Source organism: Rhinopithecus bieti, unplaced genomic scaffold, assembly GCF_001698545.2.
Source record: "Rhinopithecus bieti isolate Rb0 unplaced genomic scaffold, ASM169854v2 scaffold_8307, whole genome shotgun sequence".
NCBI lineage: Eukaryota > Metazoa > Chordata > Mammalia > Primates > Cercopithecidae > Rhinopithecus > Rhinopithecus bieti.
The window spans coordinates 957,733-970,521 of record NW_016806443.1 but is presented as its reverse complement, the minus strand read 5'-3'; the positions used below and the strand labels follow the sequence as shown (position 1 = coordinate 970,521).

Below are 12,789 nucleotides of genomic sequence, written 5' to 3'. Positions count from 1 at the left end.
CACATACATATGCATATTTTAATAATTATGAGCACCCAACGATATTTACAATTCTTTTTTTTTTTTTTTTTTTTTTTTTTTTTTTTTGAGACGGAGTTTTGCTCTTGTTGCCCAAGCTGGAGTGCAAAGTCGCAATCTTGGCTCACCACAACCTTTGCCTCCTAGATTCAAGCGATTCTCCCTCAGCCTCCCAAGTAGCTGGGATTACAGGCACGTGCCACCATGCCGGCTAATTTTGTACTTTTAGTAGAGATGGGGTTTCTCCATGTTGGTCAGGCTGGTCTTGAACTCCGGACCTCAGGTGATCCGCCTGCCTTGGCCTCCCAATGTACTGGGATTATAGGCGTGAGCCACCACAGCTGTCCCACTTTGGTCATTTTTTAAATCAGGATATTTGGTTTTGTTATTTTTGTTTTTTGCCATTAAGTTGTGTGAGTTTCTTATATATTTTAGAGATTATTAACCCCTTTTCAGATAGTTTGCAAATATTTTTTCCAAGCTATAGTTTGTCTTTTTATTCTGATGATTGTTTTGCTATACAAAAGCTTTGTATAGTCCCACTTGTTTAATTTTGCTTTCAGTGCCTGTGATTTTGGTGTGATGTCCAAAATATCATTATGAAAGACAATATCAAGAAGTTTTTCCCTTGTTTTCTTCCAGTAGTTTTAGAGTTTCACCTCTTATGGTTAGATCTGTAATTCATTTTGACTTAATTTTCATATATGGTGTAGATAAGCGTCCAGTTTCACTCTTTGCATGTGGATATCCAGTTTGCCCAACACCAATTATTGAAGAGACTACCCTCTCCCCATCATGTCTTCTTGGCAGCCTTGCTGAAAATTAGTTGACTTTATAAACTTGGGGATATTTCTGGGCTTTTTATTCTGTTCCATTGGTCCATGCATCTGTTTTTATGCCAGTAACGTAGTGTTTGGTTACTATCACTTTGTAGTATAACTTGACATTAGGGAATGTTATATCTCCAACTTTATTTTTCTTTCTCAAGATTGTTTTGGCTATTCAGGGTCTTCTGTAATTCTGCATTAATTTTATAATTTTCTATTTCTGTGAAAATGCTATTTAAGTATGTATATCATTTTAAATTAATTATAATAGTGAAGGTATGCCCTAGTCTAAATTGTTCATTTTATAAGATGTGTCTTACACTTTCGCACCTTGCAAAATGAGCATTAAAAATTAGGAACAGTATTTGGCTAATTTGTTCCTGTGATCTAGAACATACAATTTTATTCTATAGCAGGAGTTGCATATTATCACTTCGGAAGAAAGCAATATAATCCACTTGTATAGCACATGGTGTAGCATTTTATACCTTGTCCCTTTTTTCCTCTTCCTCTCATACTTTCCCACTATTTTTAACAGCTTTATTGAGTTACAATTGACAAAATAAACATCCCATATTTCAAGTGGATGTACAATTTGATCAATTTTTGGTAGGTTATTGATTGAATTTTTTACATGAATAACCAGTTGTTCCAACACCATTTGTTGAAATGATTATCCTTTGCCCACTGAATTGCCTTTGAACTTTGGTTGAGTATCAGTTGTCTACATCCATGTAGATCTTTATGGACTCCAGTCACTTCTATTGGGGGCCCATGTCTAAACACAAAATTCATTATGTTTTATATGCACTTTATACACATAGACTGAAGGCAATATACAATGTTTTAATAATTTTGTTAATGAAAAAATTGCATATTTTAAATCATCAGAAAGCAAAGGTGTCACCATCTTGGCCACCCATATGAGCCATCTGTGGTTGTTTGGCATCACTATCATTCTTGATTTTGAATTTATATGCTACTGATAAGCAACAATTTCTTTAATTTATTTACCCATAAGTATTTATCTGCAAAAAACATATGGCATGCCATTAACACAGTAAAAAAAAAAATGTATCTAGGGTAACGAAGCAGCACAGTAGCATCACCAGAATTCCTGTATCAGCTGTTGAACAGCAGCAACAACCAACAATGGCAGGCTTTCAGTCTCCACCTATGATGCTGTGTTTTGATTAATAGGTTACTGTATGCTGAATTTTTGTTTAGGTGAGGGAAAAAAATCAAAATAGTTGAAGGACCAGGAAGTGAGTCCTCTAGGGATGAAGAGGCATTTTGTGGATGACTTTTAAAAATGTTTCCTTCAGAGTCATCTTGCCTCAATAACAATGGTTTTTGTCTTAGAAGTCTCTCTTTGGGATTACAGGCATGATCCTCAGGTGGATCACCTGAGGTCAGGAGTTCGAGACTAGCCTGGTCAACATGGTAAAACCCCGTCTCTACTAAAAATACAAAAAGAGTAGCCAGGCATGGCGGTGGGTGCCTGTAATCCCAGCCACTCAGGAGGCTGACGCAGGAGAATCGCCTGAACTTGGGAGGTGGAGGTTGCAGTGAGCTGAGATCATGCCACTGCACTCTAGCCTGGGCAACAAGAGCGAAACTCCACCTCAAAAAAAAAAAAAAAAAAAAAAAAAAAAAGAATAAGAATTAGTAGTAGTAGTAGTTGTTGTCGTCATCGTCGTCGTCATCTCTCTTTGGCTTTATAAACTGAAATGATTTCTTGTTCTGTTATAAATGCACAGTACTCTAGTCCTTCAATAAGCCCGTCACACATTTTTAGCTTGTCCACAGGAACTTTTTCTTCAGTGTTAACATCATTTTAATCATCACTACTATCACAATCAACTTGATTCAAAACTGTTTGGACTATTTCACCATTGGTCAATGAATTAAGAATTTGAGTCTCATTACTGATGTTAAAAATAATCAAGTTCTCTGATATTTACTTCTGCTAGCCCAGGGAAAAGCTCGGAAATTTTATTTTTTGTGTATGTAAGGAGGTCAGACACCATCTTTTTTCTCAGTTGGCCCACAGAATTCTTCAAAGTCACCACCTTGCTCATTGAGATCACTGAATATAGTCACAGGCAAGAGGTTGTGCCAGGAATGTACTACTGTGTCTTTAGTCACTGCCTTCCAAGTGTTAGCAATGTCATAAACAGCACCCTTCATGCTAAACTCCTTCTGGAAACCTTCCACACCCACACCTCTCTTCACTGGTGCTGGCATGATGTTCAAGAAAGTGTTTTTATATTTACTTTTCATCAATCTAAGGATACCTTGGTCACATGACTGAATTAATGAAGTCACATTTGGGGAAAGTATATGGCATAAGCATTATTTTTGATGAAAACTTCAGCTGCAGGATGAGCAGAAACGTTGTCAAGGAACAATAAAATCTTACAATTGCCATCCAATCCAGCTTCCTTGCAGTAACCTTGAGTCTCTGGTATAAAATGTTTGCGAATTCAATCAGAAAACATGTCCCTGGTGATCCATACCTTTTTGTTAACATAATAGTGGACTGCTAAGAAACTCACTCCTTGAAAACAGTGAGGATGCAAGCTTTTGCCTATCAGAACAAGTTCATATTTTTGTATGCCTGCTGCATTAGCACACACCAGCACAGTTATTGTCCTTGGCATCTTTAATTTTTGTAGGGGCTACCTCATTAGCTGTTGTCAGCGTCTTTCTGGGGCAACAGTACCAAAACAGTGATGTTTCATTAGCATTATAGACTAGTTCTGGCATCGGATTTTCATCAGCGATGACTTTGGCAAATTTGTCAATGAATTTTTCCACTACTACATGACCAGAAGATGCTTTATCACTACAAATCTTTAAAAAGTAATGTCATAGTTTTTCTTAATTTTTGGCAGCCAGCCTGTTGAATACTCATGGTTCCCTTCAATGTTCATTTCATCATTATAGATGTTTGCTTGTCTCATGACTGGTATTCCATTAAGTGACAAGTGTTCACTGCAATGGTAATGGATCCACTCTTTAAATACACAATCAAGATTTTTATTGTTAGCTGTACACAGTGCTTTTCTATTTTTCATTGACTTCTATTCATCACTTTGAGTACAAAACTTCAACAGTTTATCCTTCTGTTTCTTCAGGTCATATATGGTAGTCATTCCAACACTATACTCTTCTATAAAACATTTCAATTTCCACCACTGTCCCGTTTCTTCAACAGTTTGACTTTTTGTGCTGTAGAGAAACAAAAATGCTTCTTTTCTTATCATTGCTACCCAATACTGATATCATAGGGGTAACTACAGGACTTTTAGTATTTTAATAATCCTTATACCTTAGAGCAGAGAATAAGAAAATAAAAACACAGTAATGCATGTAGTTCTTGGCCCCATGTGACACATTATTGAAAACCTGCCATTGGTGTGTTTGGCCTTCATAAGTGCCATTTTATTACCCTTTATGAGTGTGCTTGCATAGTGGGGGTGGAGGAATCTGGGTACTTAAGAAAGATATATCTGGGTCTGAGAGGGTCTTTTTCCCCTTGGGGATGCTGAATAAACTGTGTGTTCAGAGCCTGTTTTTTGATTATACCTGTCACATGAAGTCATATATAGAATTTTCCACTTGTGGTATTATGTAGGTGTTCCAAAAAGCATTTTGGATTTCCAGATTAGTGATGCTCAACCTGTACTAGTAGATTCCATCATATTTTCTACATAAATGATCTCATGTCATCTGTAAAGTTTTACTTGTTCCTTTCTAATCTGGATGTCATTCATTCATTCATTCATTCATTCATTCATTCATTCATTCAGTGTTTTCCTTATTGCACTAGCTAGAGCATCTGGTATAATGCTGGACACAAGTGGTAAGAGTGAACATCCTGGCCGGGCGTGGTGGCTCAAGCCTGTAATCCCAGCACTTTGGGAGGCCAAGACGGGCGGATCACGAGGTCAGGAGATCGAGACCATCCTGGCTAACACGGTGAAACCCCGTCTCTACTAAAAAATACAAAAAACTAGCCGGGCGAGGTGGCAGGCGCCTGTAGTCCCAGCTACTCGGGAGCCTGAGGCAGGAGAATGGCGTGAACCCGGGAGGAGGAGCTTGCAGTGAGCTGAGATCCAGCCACTGCACTCCAGCCTGGGCGACAGAGCGAGACTCCGTCTCAAAACAAAAAAAAAAACAAAGAGTGAACATCCTTATCTTATTCTTGATCTTAAAGTATCCAGTCTTGCCGCTCTAATGATGTTTGTTTTTTATAGACCCCACTTATCAAGTTGAAGAAGTTTCTTTCCATTCCTAGTGTTTAGTTGAATTTGGTCATATATTTGTCTGTGGAAATAATCATATGGTTTTCTTTTTTTTTTTTNATTCAGACTTAGAAGTAGAAGCTCGCAGAGAGGAAAGTCTGCGTCTCTTCGCAATTTGTTCCTGGCGCTTCTCCTTAGCCTCCTTCATTCTTTTGGCCAAAAGTTTAGCATATTCTGCAGCCTCTTCCTTGTTTTTCTTAGTACGCTGCTTCTTCAGAGCAGTATGCCGCCGTTTGTGTTGCAGGACACGTGGAGTAACAAGACGCTGAATCTTGGGTGCTTTGGTCCTAGGTTTCTTACCTTCTTTGTTTAACGGCTTTCTTACAACATACTGGCGGACGTCATCTTCTTTAGAGAGAACAGTTTGCGGTTTCTGCTAGCTCTTTTGGGGCCCAGGCGGCGAGGCACTGTAGTATCAGTCAGTCCAGGAATATCCTTCTCTCCTTTTTTTACAATAACCAAGTTGAGAATGCTCAGATTGGCATCCACAATGCAACCACGAACTGATTTTCTCTTTCTTTCTCCCATTCTCCTTGGTCTGTAACAGGAATGCCCCTTACTCAGTAGCAGGCGGACCCGGCCATGGGTCAAGACACCTGCTTCATGGGGAAACCTTGTTTGTCGTTCCCACCACTGATTCGGACCACATAACCCTTCCATTCTTCACCCAGAGCGTCAGCAGCAACTTCTGTGGCCATACGCTTCTCATAAAAAGTACGAAGTTTGCATTCATCGTCCACTTCAATGAGTTTCTGACAGCCAGTGGCTGGGAAGGAGATGTTCAGCTTCATCTTGAAGCAACTGAACGCCTCCGAGGCGCCACGGAAAAGAGAATCATATGGTTTTCTTTATTAATTTGTTACTACGGTAAACTTACATTGATTTGTTTTAATGTTAGCTAACCTAGTATTCTTAGTGATAAATCCTGTTTCATTAGGATATGTTAAGCTTTTAGATACTGTTGAATTCGATTTGCCCACATTTTAAAAATAAATTTTTGCATCTATATTCATATCGATCCATATATTTACTAATTTTTTATAATGTCTTTGGTTTTAGCATCAGGATAGTGTCAGCCTCAGAGAACGAGTTGGGAAGTAGTTTCTCTGCTCAATTTTCTGAAAAATAATTGCATATAATTGGTAATTGGTACTATTTCTTACTTAAACGTTTGGTAGAATTCATCAGTGAAGCCATCTGGGCTTTGAATTTTCTTTGTTGGACGGTATAAATGTCAGCTGGATTAAATTGATAGTAATGCCATTTAAGTCATCTACATCCTTAACTAATATATTGGTTTGAATGCTCTATCAGTTATTGAGATTGAGGTGTTGATGTCTCTAAACATAATTGTGTATTTGTTTATTACTCCATCTTTCTTTGGAAGCATAATATTCCTTCCTTTAACAAATTATATTATTTTATTCAATTTGCATTTTTACTTTTTATCATGTTCTTTTTTGATCCTTTTAAGAATACTGTCTGTACTAAATAGTACCCATGGTTATACTGATTTTTGTCTTAGCCCTTTATTCATTTCTAGCTCAGCTATATCTTCCCACCTCTTTTTTGAAACAAAAATATTCACTTTTCTCTATAAAGTAGGAATCCCTTCTAATCCTAAGCAACACAATTCTCCTAGACACAAGTATTTTCAAGCCAGTCATCTTTGACATCACTTCATAGCAAATACATCTTCTCAGCTAAATCTTTACTCAAGTAGTGTATTATCCTCCCTCTGTTATCAGTCTCTGACCATACTTCACGTTGTGACATTTTAAATTATTGTGGTAAACCTCTTCCGCCTCTAGAACAGTATTTCATACATCATCAGTGTGCAACAGAAACAAGAACATCCCCAGGTTTACTACTGCCTACAAAAAACAATTGAAATTCTCCAGTCTATCCAAATAAACCAGTTGTCCTCCCTTGGCAACTCTCTGTCTCCTTCCATCCTTCATTCCTTCTTCCTTTCTTCCTTCCTTCCTTTCAACAAATATTTATACTCGCTCTTAAATGCAGCTTTCATGCAATTAATCTACTCATTGTTCTCAAAAGATAGCTTATCTTATTTTTTTTAATTGGACCACATGGCTCCACTGCTCTTCCTATGCAAGTCTTACAAGGCCCACTTTTAGCCCATCTTCTGAAGGAACATTTTCAGTCTCCAAAGACAGAGATTTTTCTCATTTCTGGGCATATTATTGACTGTGTACATAAACACACCAAACAGCAGTGGATCAAAAAAACACACAGAAGCCATTACTGCCTCAATCAGTTAAATAAGAATAGTTAAAAATAATCTGTTGTTTAAACTGATGGCAATAGGAAGGAAAATGTCAGCTTGCTTTTTCGGCTGTTGTCTTCCTGATAACACTGGTAGAAAGATAATCCTTTACCCTAAAAATTAATACTGAATTATGAGGAATAAATGCATACATAGTTCTTCCGGCCGTGCAGTCCATATGAAAACCGGGGTGGGGGGGTCACAACAGTTTAAATAAAAGAGAAGTTTCAGTTTGTCTGTAAATGTCCACACCATAATGAAAAAATGATTTGAAGTCACAGTAATGAGAGAGTGTTTCAGTAGAATGAAGTGTGAAATTTGCAGGAAGGAGAACCAAGACTGAAAATACAAAAACATTAGTAGGAAAGAGACATTGCAAAATACTTAATATGTATGGCTAACAGAATTAGCAGAGAATATAAGAGACACACAGGAAGATTACAAAAGATATCAATACTAAAGAGACAGAGTGAATGTTTAAAATAATAAGAATACTTATGTGTCCGATTTAAGCATTTAATGATGCTTAAATAAAAAATAAGCCACCCTTTAAAAATTCCTTATTTATCTTAGAGTTACCAGATAAAATATTGGGAAGGTATTTTCAATCAGTAAAACAAACTTCAGTTAGAAAAATTTACTATAACATTATTAATATCTATAAAAGCTGCATTCATATTGATTTAACCTACATCTACTTTGTACACAACGTATGGAGAAAGAACAGCTTATAAAATTAATATCTAGGCAATGATGGCCACAGTGCATTTTAGGCATGGCCACTTTTACAGTCTTTTGTAATAATTACATTTTAATTTTTTTTGTCTTAGCAACTAGATCATAAAATCTTTGAGGGCAGGGCTCCCTCTTACATTCTGTGTATCATGTATAGTATCTAGCAAGGTAGAAATTAAATAAGATTTCCTGAATTATTCCCTAGCTCCTCATCTTAATTGTAGGAATACATAAATGTCTTTCCTATTGATTCTAACATGTTGGGAGCACCAAGTATCCTTAAGATTACATCCTTGGACTAGAGATTTAATAGAAACACTTCATTTAATATTAATAGAAAAGAAACTAACTCAGAGTACCAATTTCTTGGGTGGAAATACATGGATAATAAAGAAGTGATAGGGTGGTAGAAAAGCAAGCTATCTATTTCAAAACTGTCTTTCATGTGTCAGCTGGTGTTAACTAACCAGGCAACTACGATGGATATAAACAATCACTACAGACAACACTTTCCAAGTCTTCATATCGTACCTCCTTAGAACAAAGCTATTATCAAGCACTTTTGAAATCCACTTAAGCCTTTTCAAAATGTTTTACAGATTTACTTAGGACAAAGTGTTCTGTTGTATTCAGTCATAATTGGTAGGAAATATCAATCGTTTCATTTGTCATAATGTTAAAGTCACTCAGTCTAGGGTCTTAGCTGATTTCTCTTTTCTGAAGAACTATAAAAGGTACAAATAAACTTTATAGAAACAGGAAAATCCCAAGCATATATTTAAAAATAATTCTTGCCACTAATTATAAAACACATCACCTCTGGCAAGAGCCTTTCCTGGGGAGCATAGTGTACAAGGTCTAGATGTGACAATCATACAGAGCTTTTTTGGTTTGCCAGTGCTGCCAAAACAAAACACCACTGACTGGATGTAGCTTAAACAATATAAATTTATTTTCTCCTAGTTCTAGACGTTAAAAGTGCAAAATCAAGGTGTTAGCAGGTCTAGTTTCTTCTGAGGCCTCTTGCCTTTGCTTGCAGGCGGCTGCCTTCTTGCTCTGTCTTCACATGGACTTTCCTACGAACTAACATTCCTGGAATCTCTGTGTACCCAAATATCCTCTTCTTATAAGGACACTAGTCATGTTAGGTAAAGTCACATCCTAGAAGTCTCATTTTGTCTTAATTACCCCTTGTAGGACCCTATCTCCCAAATGCACTCTCATTCCAAGTAAGGTGCTAGGAGTTAGGGCTTCAACATATGAATGAGGAGGAGGAAGGAAGAGATACAATTCGGCCCATAACAAGAGGTCAGAGAGCTGTCATGAAATTTCAGGAAAGATAAGGCTCTCTCAAATAATATTTTTACTGAGTATCACTGAATTTAGAGCCAGAAGAGACCCCAAAGTTGATCATGTCTCACCACCCAGGCAATGCAGAAATCCCTCATAAGGTTGTAAGGTTTTGCTGACTATTCTCAGTCTCTGCTTCCTTATCCAGGGAATTCACCACTACCATGGAAATAGATGCCATTTATAGAGAGTTAATCATTGTGTGGTGGGATAATAATTTTGAAATATCAACCCATGTTTTTTCTTTTCCATTTTTCTATTTTCCCCAACTCTAGTGAGCTTTTATTCTATACTTATCACCTCACCAAGTGATATACACTAGAAGTTTTTAGTGTTAAAAAGTCTAGGCCCTGTAAAGACCAGGAAGGATCTGGCATTTGCAGTCTCCCAGGCCTCATTTCCTCTAGACCAAACTCATAAACACAGCAGCAGAACCTTATACACAACTTTATATGAACTTGTGAAAATCTAGAATGTAGGGAAATGAGATTTCAGGGTAGAATGGCTTGCTCTGTGTCTGTTTCAGAGCTCTGTGTCTCCTTTGATGGACCTACAATAGTCCATAGAATTTCCTGTGCTTGGATGTGGCACAAGAACATGACTCCCATCTTGCAAAAGGGGCCTTAACATAGCTGAGATAGGACTTGTAGACAGGAACAAGCATTGATTCAGTAGCAACTTGCATGGGCGAATGACTAGAAAGGATAATGAGTCTCAGCAAATGTCAGATGAAATGGAAGCATAAAGGTCATCATCCCTTGGCAATATGGAAACCCCCATAAATTAGAGAGCTGCCAAATGGCTAAGGTTTAATTTTTGCCATTCTGTCTCAAAACAGAAATTATTTAGAGAAAAGCATCTATTTTTTGATACCTGGGTTTATGACTACCATTAAATAAAATACTTATTCCTCATTACTTCTCCACTGACTAATATTGATTACAAAAGTACGAATTATATTAAAAGTTGGTGTTGGTTATTACAAACAAGAATTGAAACGAGATCAACTAGTACATATGTTTTTATATGTAGGTAACACATGGTCATTTCAGTGCCCACTCTTTAAGATTCCTTGGGCTTATAAAATAGGAAATACATATTAAGAGGTGTGGATAGGTACAATACCAGCAAACATGGCTGATTATGAGCCTCCCATTCTTTAACCAAATCAGAACCCTAATGTGTAAATTTCACTACTGTAGTAAGAAATATACAATGATGATGTTTGAAATGCTATTAGAAATTAAGAAAGAAGCTAATAACACTATACGTTGCTTTTGCCCCTAATGAAATACTCATAAAAATAAATTAGGTGTGTCAATGTGTCCATCCTTTGAGATCAAGGCCAATTGTAGTGACATAGAATGTTGAAACTGGAAAGGTTCTTAGACGCTATCTGGCAAACACTCTCATAAATAGATGTTAGAATTGAGATCCAGAAACATGAAAAGATGTGTTTAGGGCAATAGCAGTCACTGGCAAATCCAGTGTGGAAGATGGTGTCTTCACACATTCCACTTCTTTTTCTGCAAAGCATCTCAAGGTCACAGCAGAATCATTTCTTCAAGGTTTTCCTACTCTTCTATACGGGCAATCACATGATTGACACTTATTTAAAATATTTAAAACTATTTATAATCATGAATGAAATTTAAAAGAGTCAAGACACTAGATACTCCAAAAGTTGGCTTTCCCTTTTGAGAAAATCATTTTCTAACTGATAGAACATTTGGTTTCTCAAATTTTATCTATCATTAATGACATGCTCTGCTGCCAGAATGATGGAATGGCCTAGATTGTTTAGAGTACACGAAATTATCTTTAATGAAGATAATTTCATTATCTTTGTGATGATAAAGAATTAGCCTATCTTTGTGATAATGAAGAAATAAAGTTTTCTTCACAATAATATTATGAAGAAATCTTAACAATAAGCTAAGCTGAATTTAGAAAAATTTATATGTGGCTCCTAAAGCATTCATAATTATATATGAAACTCTTTAATAATGTTTTTCCTAAAGTTGTCAATATATATTCTAGACATATATTCAAATATATTTTAAGATACATTAAAAGTTGTAATTTTAAATATAGTTTGAGGCAAGAATTAAACTCTTTGAGATATTTATAATTCAACACTGAAATAAATCTGAAAACTTTGTCATGCGCTTTTTACAATTACAGTTTTGTAATTCTGTTTGCATCAGGTAGGTTGCAAATAATACCACTTCTTTATTCACATAGCACTTTCTACCTATAGAACATCCTTTAAATATACTACTAATTTCATCCATGCCTTGCTGTAGAATCTTTAAAAATGTGTTAGCAGTTTATGCAGTTTTTTCTTCTAGTTGTAGATCGAAAGATTCAGAGTTAGCCACCCGAGGTAGGCAGTGTGGAAACCTACTCTCAAAGACATTTTTGGTGAGTGAACATAATCCTATTTTCTACCAATTGACACAAATCTCAAACTGATTTGTTAGAACATATATTCTGCATATAGTCAAGCAATACAGGACCTGGAATACACAATTAGTCTCTTCAAGAAACTTTATTCATCCTTTCACTGTGAACAAGAACCAAAAAAAAAAAAAAAAAAATCAGAAACTTCAGCAAGATAAAGAACAAACTTTAACTTTAGCTTCAGAAACTTTAGAAATTTTAATTGAAATGTTAAAGAAAAACAGCTATATATCATGAAATATATGAATTTAAGTACTTAACCTCTCTAATAATGTATCCTCCTAGGTGTCCCTCATTCCATTATTCAATCTGCTTTTGTCTTCCTTGTACTTCTCTGTGTTGCTTCTTTACCCATTCAACAACATAATTTAGGATTACTGGGTGGGCTTTTCTTTTTACTTTTCTTGTTTTCTTGAGACAGAGTCTCCTTCTGTTATCCAGGCTGGAGTGCAATGGCGTGATATCGGCTCACTGCAACCTCCACCTCCCGGGTTCAAGTGATTCTCGTGTCTCAGCCTCCCTAGTAGCTGGGATTATAGGTGTGTGCCACCATGCCTGGCTAATTTTTGTAAATTTTAGTAGAGACAGGGTTTCACCATGTTGGTCAGGCTGGTCTCGAACTCCTGACCTTGGTGATCTGCTCTTCTTGGCTTCTCAAAGTGCTGGGATTACAGGAGTAAGCCACTGCACCCAACCCTTACTTTCAAAAGTTCTTACTTTTCTTATGTTTTTACTATTTAGAATATTTGGCTGAAGTTTTTACTCTTTCTTGTTGCCTTCCCCAAGCCTTGGCCCCAGC

General features: G+C 36.6%; 1 protein-coding gene and 1 pseudogene across 2 annotated transcripts in view; both read right to left on the bottom strand.

Annotated features, from left to right (window-relative positions):
* CTNNA3 (catenin alpha 3) overlaps positions 1-12,789 on the bottom strand; it is a 1,693,405-nt gene that overhangs the window by 725,783 nt on the left and 954,833 nt on the right. The gene's annotated exons all lie outside the window — the stretch shown is intronic.
* LOC108532448 (40S ribosomal protein S6 pseudogene) lies at positions 5,190-5,974 on the bottom strand (annotated as a pseudogene). Its single transcript, XR_001886450.1, has one exon. The product of XR_001886450.1 is annotated as a 40S ribosomal protein S6 pseudogene (transcript).